Source organism: Panthera pardus, unplaced genomic scaffold (assembly GCF_024362965.1).
Source record: "Panthera pardus isolate Hobbes unplaced genomic scaffold, ASM2436296v1 HiC_scaffold_13, whole genome shotgun sequence".
NCBI classification, from domain to species: domain Eukaryota; kingdom Metazoa; phylum Chordata; class Mammalia; order Carnivora; family Felidae; genus Panthera; species Panthera pardus.
Window position 1 is genome coordinate 15743158 of NW_026526688.1, and position 11763 is coordinate 15754920.

Genomic DNA, 11763 nt, shown 5'->3' on the forward strand with positions numbered 1-11763 from the left:
CAGAGCGGATGAAAATTCACTCTGCAACACTGCCCGCCTCAAAGGAATAAAAGGAACTGACGAGACAGCAATACTTAGATATTAATTCAAGAACTGGGCCGAGCGAGGACTTGGCGACCTTAACCTTATTTGAACCCTCATCAGTGGTTGAGGGTGGAACCATTTGAAGGATGCTGCCATCTCGGGCACCACCTGGCGCTCTGTTTGGGGGCGATAAGGAAGGCCTTCCCCTAGTCCGTCAACAGCAGCACACTCCAGACTGAGTTCTCGCCAGTGCAACAGAAGTTACCTAATGCAGGATGAGATGCGCGAGGGTGTGAATTAATTGTATTTCAAGATGTCTTCATCGTGGCTGGTCCAGGAGAGAAGCTTTATACTGTGGCACTTCCAGCCAGATTCAACTCCGGCCTCTTTTAACTTATTAGCTGGGCATGCTCCCTCTTGTTGTGTAACCTAAGGCCTTAGTTTTCAATGCTGTGAAATGGGGATAAATGATAAAATGCAAGAATACAGGTACAGCACCTGTCACCTTCAGGGTGTGTTAGTTCAAACTCATACAGTTCATTTGGGACCTACCACTTTTGGGGACTTTGCTTTAAAGTTTATTTATTTTGAGGAGGGGGGGAGGGAGGGAGAAAGAACGAGTGGGGGGAGGGTCAGAGAGAGGTGGTGCAGAGGATTCCAAGAGAGCAGGCTTGGTGCTGACAGCAGAACAATCCATGAGATCGTGACCTGAGCCAAAGTCAGATGCTTAACCCGCTGAGCCACCCAGGTGCTGGGGAGGGGTGGGGGTAGGGGGGGTCCTTTGCTTTAAAAGCATCAATTCTCATCTAATTATACCTGTTTCTTCCCCCAGGTGCAGTTTAATCAGCTTCTCCCAAACTGATCTGCCTCACAAAGAAAGACCCTTCCTGGGAGGCCATAGTTCTGTACAGGCAAACACTTTTCTTAAAACGTAACTCCAACATCCCTCTTTGCCACAGAAGTATTTTCTAGGGTTTTCTAGGGACTGGAAAAAGAAAGCATCTGAAGACGCCTGTGTGGTTAGGAGACAGCCAGCTGAGTGTTTAGGATTGTGTCTTCTACGTGATCTCAGCAATAGATACACACATTCCTTCTCATCCTCTCTCCTCTAATACCATCTGCCATAGCTACTCGCTTTCCTATTTCATAGAACAGTGACCACGACAGGCAGTTGGAGTCGTCCTATACAAAGTCTGTAGGGCGGTTGTCACTCTTTGCCCACCTACAGACCCAAGTTAAAAACCCCAGCATCCATTCAATCGGTAGCATCCTGCTGGCTTGTTACTACTCCCAAATCCGGACCCGGCCCTCCCCATCTGCCCTGTATTGCCTTCATTCAGTGATGAACCCGCCTCCAGCTGTGCTCCCAGGTTGTGCTCCTCCGGGCTAGCAGCCACACTACTGTCCAATTAAGTAGAAAATCAACTCCAAATAAAGCGCGTTCCAACCCTAACTCCACCCCTCAAAAACCTCTCCTAGCCTTCAGAATAAAATCCGTATTATTTAACAAAACATATAAAATCGGTATAATCTGGCACCAAAGTACTTTCCCAGCCCCATCTCCTGCTCCAGGGCCCCACAAGCCCTTGGCAAACCAGCTGCCACTCCTTGTTGTGAAACAACAGAGCCATCCTCTTGTTTGTTGTTTTATGCTGAGCATGGTGCCCTGCACGCAGGCGCTCAAATAAATGCTTGTGAATGAAGAATTCCTTGCCCTTTTGTTTCTCATGAAATATTTTAGACTCCATCAGAGTCTTTTATTAACATGCGGTGACCGATACTCGTTGTACAGAATGCCGACGAGTTGAAAGAAAAACATAAGCCACCTGGAATCTCAGCGGTCGGGAACTGAGGTGCTGATGTTTTTATGTATTTCCTTCTCGTAATTTTTCCAAAGGGCTGTTTCCAGCCTTCACCGACTCAGTCTCTCTGTGCCATGTAGCGGTGCCCATCCGGGTGCCTGGGTGACTTCCCTCTGTCCTGTTCTATTTCCTGGCTGGCTCCTCTTCTGCGGCCAGCCCCCTAAAGTACGGTGTTTCCAGACATTCCATCCTAAACCCTTGTATTTTCTCATTCCACGTGCTTTCTCTTTGAGTGCTCTCACTCATGCCCACAGCTTCAGATATCTCTATTTGGTAATAGCTCCAAAGTGTATAGCTTCTGACGTCTGGGTGATTTACCTCCTAGATGTTCCTCGGGTTCAACAAATCATGCATGTCTAAAACTAAACTCATCACATCTTTCCCGACAACCTTGTATATGTGTCACCTCACTGACCCTCCAGGAAACTGGCAGAGATCACTGACTCCTGCCTTTCCTGAGCTCCCCCCTGGAGCTCCCTGAGGCATGGGTACTGTTTCCAATTTTTCAGGCCCTTAGACACATAAAGCATAGAATGAATTTCACTCAGTTCTTATGACCTTGATGACGTATCACTGCAGACAAAAGTTTAAATACGCCCCCAAAGTCCACATGGTATTGATATACACAGTCAGGAAATATTTCTTAGCTCTTTGATGAGATACATACAGTCACAAATCTCTGTGGAAAAGGGATCGATATAGCAAAATGCAGCCTTTCTGAAAGTCTCTGAAAAAAGTAACCTTTGCCGTACTGAAGAGCTCTGACCAAACACCTAGGTCTAATGCAAAAACCACCGTTCAAGCAATCTTCTATAATGAAACCAGAGTGATCTCCTGAGTGAGGCATGTTAATATTTCACCGGTGGAACAGAACCTCCTAAAAGAAGATCCACCTGCATGCATTAGGAGTAATTTCTCTTCAAGGAAGTTAAGTGAGAGCAGTGATCAGCTGGACACATAGTGATTGATCTCTCCTTTCAAATGGGTTTTTAATTTATTTTTCTACCAAGAATAGTTTCATAAAAGAATCATTCAAGTAACAGACTTTATTAAGTGCCCACAAACTTTTCACAGCACTGGGACTACAGCACTGAACCCAGACCATTGGAAACCTCTGCCTCCCAGGAAGGTCTCTTAGAGTCTAGTAAATTGGCATGTTAGTTTCCACTATATCATCCCAGTATCCCAGCAGCACCTCCACCTATAATCACAGCTTTTAGAACTGTATATTAGAGTTAAGAACATGGAATATGATGGCTTACTCACTAAAGTGTTGAGTATAGTTATGATTAAATCAGTAGCCCATGATCCATCTGTCAATTGATGTCCCAATTTTCTCCACCATATCACTAATCCCACTCTGTCCTGGCCACAGAGGCTCTCCTCCACGGTGTTATTCAGGGGATTATCAAATCATAGGAAATGAGTGTTCCACACTTGCAAGAGCAGTTGGCTCATACAGACCCATAGACTACAGTTCTGCGCTCCAAAAAGTATTGTGAAGTCTACACTGAAGAAATATACAGTCAAGTTAGATTTTAGTTGAGACAGAACGGTAAGGACATTGAAAAAGCCTTCTATCAAAGTTCAAAGATCAGAGCATCAAATCGGAGAAATTCTTGACTATTACCTCACGTAATTGTTCCTCCCATGTTACTGGAAACTCCAAAATGAGGTTCATTTTATTGCAATTATTCTCTGAAAATCATGAATTTAAATTGAGCCATATATTGCCCATTCCTTCGTAATAAATATTAATTTTGTCCTGCTCTGATGAAGTCAGGGAAAAAATATTCCTTAAAATTGCCAGGGTGTGTGTGTGTATCTGTGTGTGTATGGGGGGGGGGGGGAGGGGGGAGAGAGATTTTCTTGTCTAGAAGGAAAGCTTACAATTTTGAAAACTTCATAAATTGTTTTTTGCTAAGACGTCTCTGTTCCATCCCAAATAGCTTTGAAATATCCATTACTATATCCAAATGATAAAGTAGTACTTTCCTTTTTTAAACTCGGAAGGAAAAGGTGTCCATAGCTCTGCCTTGAAGTTCTTTAGAAAGAACTACTATAATAGTTTCAACTATTAAAAATATTTTGAACAAATACATTTCAAATTTTTAACATAAATTCAGCAAACCACAAGATTCACTGGGTCCGGATTAATTGGCGAATTTTCTGTTAGTTTCCTCTCTTTCTCTGCAAGTTCCTCACAGCCTGTGAAGCTCGATGCCAGTGTGTTCCCTTTCTCCCCAAACTTCCTAGCGTTGCGAATGACGCACTTTCACTGTTTGAAAATGTTTGGAAGTTTGCCAGTCAGAAAGACAGAAGAGTGTCATAAAACAAAGGATTGAGAGTATTTTTAAGTCTCTGACTTCCTTGGGGAGAACAAAAAAAAAGTCATCTCCACTAAGTCCAAAAGTACATGACAATTCACACCGGCTCCTGGTGCTGCCTCCTTAGTCTCTGATGTGAGTCGGTGACATTTCCCGCCCATGTGTGCCCAGCCCTGCCATGCCCCCCGTACTGAGAGCTGCCGTGAAGGAAGTAGGAACAAGACAAGCCCTGGCTCTCCCGGACCTTACATTCCAGTGGGGGTGACGTCAACAGACAAACCAACCAATAACATAGTTACAGATTTGTATTGGTGTTCTGAAGGAAATAAGCAAGAGCTCCCCCTGAAAACACTGGCAGAATCTAGGTGGTCAGGGAAGGTTCCCCTGAGAAAATGGCTTGAAGGTATTCGTTTCCTGGGGTTGCCGTCACAAAGGACCATACACTGGGCAACTTAAATAACAGCACTGCATTGTCTCACAGTTAGGAAGCTGGTAGTTCAAGATCCAGGTGTCACAGGGTCGGTTCCTTGTGAGGCCGAGGGAGGGATTTGCTCCATGCCTCCTGGCTTCTGGTGCTTTGCCAGGACTCCTGGGCCTTCTTTGGCTTGCAAATGATCTCTGATCTCTGCCTTCAACTTCACCAGGTGTTCTCTGGGGAATGCACCTGAGTCCAAACTTCTTTTTATCAGGACACCAGTCATTGGATTCGGGGCCCACCCTACTCCAGGATGATCTCATCTTCAATTACATCGGCAAGGACCTGTTTCCACATAAGGTCGCATTCTGAGTACTGAAGGTTATGACTTCCACAAATGAATGGAGTGGCAGACACAATTCAACACATAACAGGTACCAATTATGCGCTGAAGCCGGTGGGCAGAGGAAAGAGTGGGGGACTAAGGCCCTAAGAAGCAAAAGGGTCTGGCATATTCTGGGAATGGAAGGAATGTGTGACTTCAGAGTTAGAAATGAGGGAAAGAAGGCCCTGGGCAGAGGCAAGGTGAGCAGACACCAGATGGAGAAGTTTGGACTTTATTCTGCCATCAATGGGAAGATTTCCACAGGTTCTGTGGTTTTAAAAGGTCATGTTATAAATTTCCCAATTGTCGCCTCAACAGTGAAATGCAAGGATTTCTTAATTTGTTGGTTTCTAACGAGAATTTACAACTGTTTTCTCATTGCCCTCTCCCTTATATGTTGAATTTGCTAAAGAGATACAACACATTTATGATCTCTGAAACAGTTTTGTCTTTTTATATTCATTTTTAATTCCTCAGTTAAAATATTTATTTCCTGTTATGGGGCGCCTGGGTGGCTCAGTTGGTTAAGAGTCCGACTCTTGATTTCAGCTCAGGTCTTGATCTCATGTTCATAGGATTGAGCCCCCACATCGGGCTCCATGCTGCCAGCACTGAATCTGCTTGGGATTCTCTCTCCTTTTCTGTCTGGCCCTGTCTCTCTGTCTCTCTGTCTCTCTGTCTCTCTCTCTCAAAATAAATAATATAAACATTTTTTAAAAAGAAAAAAAAATATTTATTTCCTGTTAACGTTCTCTCTGATTTTCATCTGCAAAAATAAAATAAGTTTTTTCTTCATTCTCTTTGCCCCTCAAGAAACTTCCCTTAAGGAAGAGGGAAAAAGAGAAGAAATATTCAACTGAGGTAATTTCCTCAGACTGTTTTGAGTGAACAGTGATCATTTTCAGAGGTTCGGTCACCACAAAATCAATATTCATTCCAAAGTTCAGTGGCTCCAAATGTATTCAAGTTTTTTGATTTCCAAAAATTTTCAGATCTTTTTCTTCTGTCAGAAACTCCATGTGTAATAAATCGTTTTCACAAAACTGAATTTTTGTTGGCAGAACAATCAGCATAAGTAAAACTCCATGGTTTGCCTTGAACGTTTTGTAAGTTGAAAGCAAATGTTGGTTTAAACAGCCCATCACATATTTTCTCAACCTCAAGCTGTGGATCTCGGTTTCTGCACTACTCCCTCCTTGATGACCGAAGAAGGTCCACTTTTTTCTGTTTTACATATTGAGGTTCTGGGTAAGATTCCATTTAGGGAAAAGGTTCTGTTGCTTTAAAAAAAAAATTTTTTTCCATTTAAAAACTAAGCCACAAAAACTGGCTGTTCGTTTTATTTCATTTTCAGACAACTGGAGATAAGAAAGAAAACACAACCAACCATGAGTGGAAAGGCGTTCAGACTGAAGGAGAGAAAGAAATACGGATACCAAGCGACAGAGGTGGTTGTACGCCTTGATAGAGTGGAACCAGCCACATGAGAGGTACCCACATATAAGGTCATCATCAACGTGCCCAATTGTCTCCCGTTTTTCTTTGTTTCTCTTTCCCATCTTTGATAAGAACTTCTCATCTTTGCAGTGATGCAGAACCAACAGAATCATGACCTCTTGTTTCCATGTATGCAGTTGAGGTCATGCTTTTATGACACCTTTGGGCAAAACTTTTTCCCTCATTGAGAAACTAGAGAAACATTACCGCAATCCCGTCATCTTTCACAAGACTTCTCCGTGTGTTCCCACATACAAACTGTTCCTTTTGTTGGTATTTTTGCTTATGATGAACTTAAGATAAATAGGATAGTATTTGTACCGCATTGAGGGTAAAAAGAAAATGTTTTTTTTTAATTTTTTTTTTTAATGTTTATTTATTTTTGAGACAGAGAGAGACAGAGCATGAACGGGGGAGGGTCAGAGAGAGGGAGACACAGAATCTGAAGCAGGCTCCAGGCTCTGAGCCGTCAGCACAGAGCCCGACGCGGGGCTCGAACTCACGGACCGCGAGATCATGACCTGAGCCAAAGTCGGCCGCTTAACCGACTGAGCCACCCAGGCACCCCAAAATGTTTTTTTTTTAATGTTTATTTTTGCGAGAGAGAGAGACAGAGTGTGAGGAGGGGAAGGGCAGAGAGAGAGGGAGACACAGAATGCGCAGCAGGCTCCTGGCTGTGAGCTGTCAGCACAGAGCCCGATGGCGAGATCGTGACCTGAGCCGGAGTCAGAAGCTTACCCGACTGAGCCACCCAGCTCCCTAATGTTTTACATGCACAGTATAACCACCCCAAAGATATCTTTATTAAATAAGACCAAACAGAACCACATCGAAATATTAACAGTGGTTGTCTTTGAGTGATGGAACTATGGCTAATTTTTTTCCTGTGGAAAAATTAACATTTTTAAGAATAGATTTTATTTTTATTAAAGTAAAATTTTAAATAATATTTAATAGGCAATTTCAGAGAATTATTTCTTGATATATGATCTTTATGTAAGTAACTTGTAAGTTTTAGCTAGCATAGTACTTCAAAAAAGAAAGCACTGATTAATAGACCTTATATTTTACACTACAGTCTTTTAAGAATTTTTAAACTATGTCTCTTTAAGTTACACGGAAGATGATTCTTCCTACAAATGTTATGCAGTTTCTCCTAATCTTTTATTTTATCAAAACATTCTTTTTTTTTTTTTTTTTTTTTAATGTTTATTCATTTTTGAGAGACAGAGAGAGACAGAGCATGAGCGGGGAAGGGGCAGAGAGAGGGAGACGCAGAATCGGAAGCAGGCTCCAGGCTCTGAGCTGTCAGCTCAGAGCCCGACGCGGGGCTCGAACTCACGAACTGTGAGATCATGACCTGAGCCGAAGTCGGGCACTCAACCGACTGAGCCACCCAGGCGCCCCAAAACATTCATTTTTAAAAACACATCCGTGTGGCCAACAGGCACATGAAAAGATGCTCAACGTCGCTCTTCATCAGGGAAATACAAATCAAAACCACACTCAGATATCACTTCACGCCAGTCAGGGTGGCCAAAATGAACAAATCAGGAGACTATAGATGCTGGAGAGGATGTGGAGAATCAGGAACCCTCTTGCACTGTTGGTGGGAATGCAAACTGGTGCAGCCGCTCTGGAAAACAGTGTGGAGGTTCCTCAAAAAATTAAAAATAGATCTACCCTATGACCCAGCAATAGCACTGTTAGGAATTTACCCAAGGGATACAGGAGTACTGATGCATAGGGGCACTTGTACCCCAATGTTTATAGCAGCATTCTCAACAAGAGCCAAACTATGGGAAGAGGCTAAATGTCCATCAACTTATGAATGGATAAAGAAATTGTGGTTTATAGACACAATGGAATACTACTTGGCAATGAGAAAGAATGAAATATGCCCTTTTGTAGCAACGTGGATGGACCTAGAGAGTGTTATGCTAAGTGAAATAAGTCATACAGAAAAAGACAGATACCATATGTTTTCACTCTTATGTGGATCCTGAGAAACTTACCAGAAGACCATGGGGGAGGGAAAAAAAAAAAAGGTTAGAGAGGGAGGGAGCCAAAAAATAAGAGACTCTTAAAAACCGAGAACAAACTGAGGGTTAATGGGTCGTGGGAGGGAGGGGAGGGTGGGTGATGGGTATTGAGGAGGGCACCTGTTGGGATGAGCCCTCGGTATTGTATGGAAACCAGTTTGACAATAAATTTCATGTTTAAAAAAAAAGAAATCTAAAAACACATCTGTGTTTTTATCTTAGTTCAAACATTGACTCTCCGAATGAACATGTAACAACAAACTTATAAATCACTGTGTGTCCAGATCAATAGCTATTCATAAGTAATACATCTCATGATCATTAATATTTAAATAAACTTTGGCTTTGATTCACATTATGTTTTAAATATGCTATTTGAGAAAGAAAACAAATTAAGAGAAATCTGTAACAACTAAAGTATCTTTTCTATAAGTTTTTATTTCACTTATATGCAGATTTCAGTTAGTATATTGTTAGCAATCAAATTCAAATTCTTAGATCTCAAATATGAATGGGGACTCTAAGAAAAACATCCAACTTTTATGTTAAATTTGTTCTTTTTGCATTTCGTCTTTCTGGCACTTTCGTATTTAGTCATCCTCTTTCCTATTCTGCTTGCTCAGTTTCCACATACGACCAGATCAGCAGAAGGGGAGAGAAAACATCTCATTTGAGGGCAGTGAAGGAAAGAATCGCTGTTCCTTTTTCTTTCCCTCCCCCTGCCCACCACACACACACACACGCACACACGCACACACGCACACACGCACACACAGTAGAGAAGGGTTCTCTGCATACAGATGCTCATTTGGAATTCAGAAATATTTTACCACAGAAAAAATAAGAAACTATAACAATGTAAGTATCTCGTTTACCTTCATTCTGGGTTAAAATAAGAATTTGTGGGCTGGCCTGGGAATCCAGTCTTGTAACATTATACACATGGGAAATTTTCGTTCTGAAATCTAAATAGCTGTTTTCCAAGGAAATTGTTAGAGCACACTGGACTGGGTAGGTCTCGGACCACCTGCCCTCTGCAGGGCTGCACTCTGCAATTTGGAAGAGCCCAGGAGGAAAGAGGCGTGGTTCCTGATCTCAAGGCCTGTGCTGGCTACACTGGGAGACAGGGCCCACAATGAAATGATTACTTCAAGACAGAAATGCTATGTGGCTCTGCTCCCAGGTAACATTTTAATACATTTATTTACCTGTTTGTTCAGCAAACAGGTTCAGCGTGCCTCTTGACTCTAATTATCTCTCTCGTTTTTATATTTTACATGCTGTTTTCTAATGTAAGTAGAATATTTGAGCAATACAGACCTATTTGTGGTGACAAAACTGGAAAGGGCTTGACTCTCTATCGGTAACTAAATGATTGAATAGACCATAGTTGATCCATTCTATGGGATGTTATGCACAAATAAAAAAGGACACATTAAAACTTTCTGGAGACTGGGATGTGTTTTAAAGAATGAAAACCAGGATGCAAAGCAGTGTTCCTATTAGGATCTCAGTTTTGCAAAGACAACAGTGACCCCCTCGTCCCCCCCAAAAAATGTTTGAATTCAAAAGTATATTCATAATTTTTTCTTAATCTTTGTATGGAGAAAAAAAAAATGGTAATTTTAAAATGAAAATCTGGAAATACAGAGCAGTTTAAAGAGAAAAATTAAAATCACTTTGATTTCAGATTTCTATTTTGTTAAGGTAGCGTGTGTGTGTGTGTGTGTGTGTGAACTACCCTGGATAATTAATTATAAATAGATTTTCTCTTGACTGTCACTCCAAGGGCCGTCTGCCAAAAGGGCTTTAATCCAAAGCCACCAACAGACCCACACTGGAGACACTTTTAAGCAGGCAGTCACATCAGTTCCCTTTGGGATCTGCCTACTCTCCCTGTGGGAATGGCCCATCTTAGCCCTTTCTGTATGTCTCTCCTCCCTAAATGGAAAGGAAGATACGTAAAAACGTGGGAATAAAGGGTGTTGTCCTCACTCCAGCATGAGCCCTACTCTCATTAAGGGTTCTTGGCTTTATACTGATGAACCCTCCAACATCATCTTAAAGAACCAGCATGGCTTCCCACCAGGCCGGCTGGAGGTACTCACAGGAAGGAAGCAAGCAAGTAATGGAGTCTGGCCCACTAAATACATTTTAAGAAAATGCTGTATTCATTTCTGCTCAATACTACTTGTAAGTCCATGATACTAATTCAGTGGCCTCAGAAAAAGTGAATCGCTTAGTTCAGTTTTCTCTGTACTTCTGAAGGATTATTCAGCAGGAGATAGGTGTCCATTGTATCAACATGACACTTTCATCAGCCCAAAAATGAACAATTCCAGATAGTAGACAACAAAGCATAGCCAAGACTACCAAAGGAAAGGCTCAGAAGACTTCCAGAGGTAGTAGGATTTGAGCTGTACCTTAAAGAATAGATTAAAAATAGAGTGATTAAAAGTATATTTGTGTGTGTGTGTGTGTGTGTGTGTGTGTGTGTGGTTAATAGCTGGCTTTAAAAAGCCTGGACAGAAGCTTTCAGACTTTTTTTTTTTTTTTTTTTTCAACGTTTTTTATTTATTTTTGGGACAGAGAGAGACAGAGCATGAACAGGGGAGGGGCAGAGAGAGAGGGAAACACAGAAGAGACAGAGCACGAACAGGGGAGGGGCAGAGAGAGAGGGAGACACAGAATCGGAAACAGGCTCCAGGCTCCGAGCCATCAGCCCAGAGCCTGACGCGGGGCTTGAACTCATGGACCGCGAGATCGTGACCTGGCTGAAGTCGGACGCTTAACCGACTGCACCACCCAGGCGCCCCAGAAGCTTTCAGACTTTAAAATGTCCTCTCATCCCACAGAGAACACCCATCTAACAAACTCATCTGGTCCTATAGTCCAAGCTAGCTTTGTGTTTAAACCAAAGGAATTGTATTGAATTACACATTAAATGTATTGGTAGAGTTAGGAAATTAGCCTTTTCCATCAAAAATTAGAGATGGGGGTGGGGAGGAAGACTCCTAGATCCAACATGTGGAAGAAACATGTGTATTTACTAAGATCTCTAAGTCAGATCTTCAGCCTCTAAAACTGTAGATGGAAAACTGTTTTCTTGTGATACTTTAACTGATTCCTTAGAAACGAAAGAGAAAAGTTAAAGTCACTGATCAGTGCCTGGAGACGTGAATTTCTTGGATCCTCTTAGGGCATGCAGCAG

General features: G+C 42.2%; 1 protein-coding gene and 1 long non-coding RNA gene across 4 annotated transcripts in view; one reads left to right on the forward strand and one right to left on the reverse strand.

Moving 5' to 3' along the window:
* The window catches only part of IRF2 (interferon regulatory factor 2), a 91659-nt gene extending 87546 nt beyond the window's left edge, over nt 1–4113 (reverse strand). Inside the window, exon 1 of the mRNA XM_019422314.2 lies at nt 4030–4113. The gene's annotated coding sequence lies outside the window, so the exon portion shown is untranslated. The remainder of the gene's footprint in view (nt 1–4029) is intronic.
* Nucleotides 4114–4364: 251 nt separating this feature from the next.
* Nucleotides 4365–7699, forward strand: LOC128776488 (uncharacterized). Of its 3 annotated transcripts, none has more exons than XR_008421537.1 (3): nt 4365–4616; nt 4858–5062; nt 6368–7699. It is a non-coding gene; the product is annotated as an uncharacterized LOC128776488 (long non-coding RNA). The 3 variants fall into 3 exon arrangements; XR_008421538.1 differs by having other exon boundaries at nt 4903–5062; XR_008421536.1 differs by lacking the exon at nt 4365–4616 and having other exon boundaries at nt 4626–5062.
* The last annotated feature ends 4064 nt before the right edge of the window (nt 7700–11763 follow it).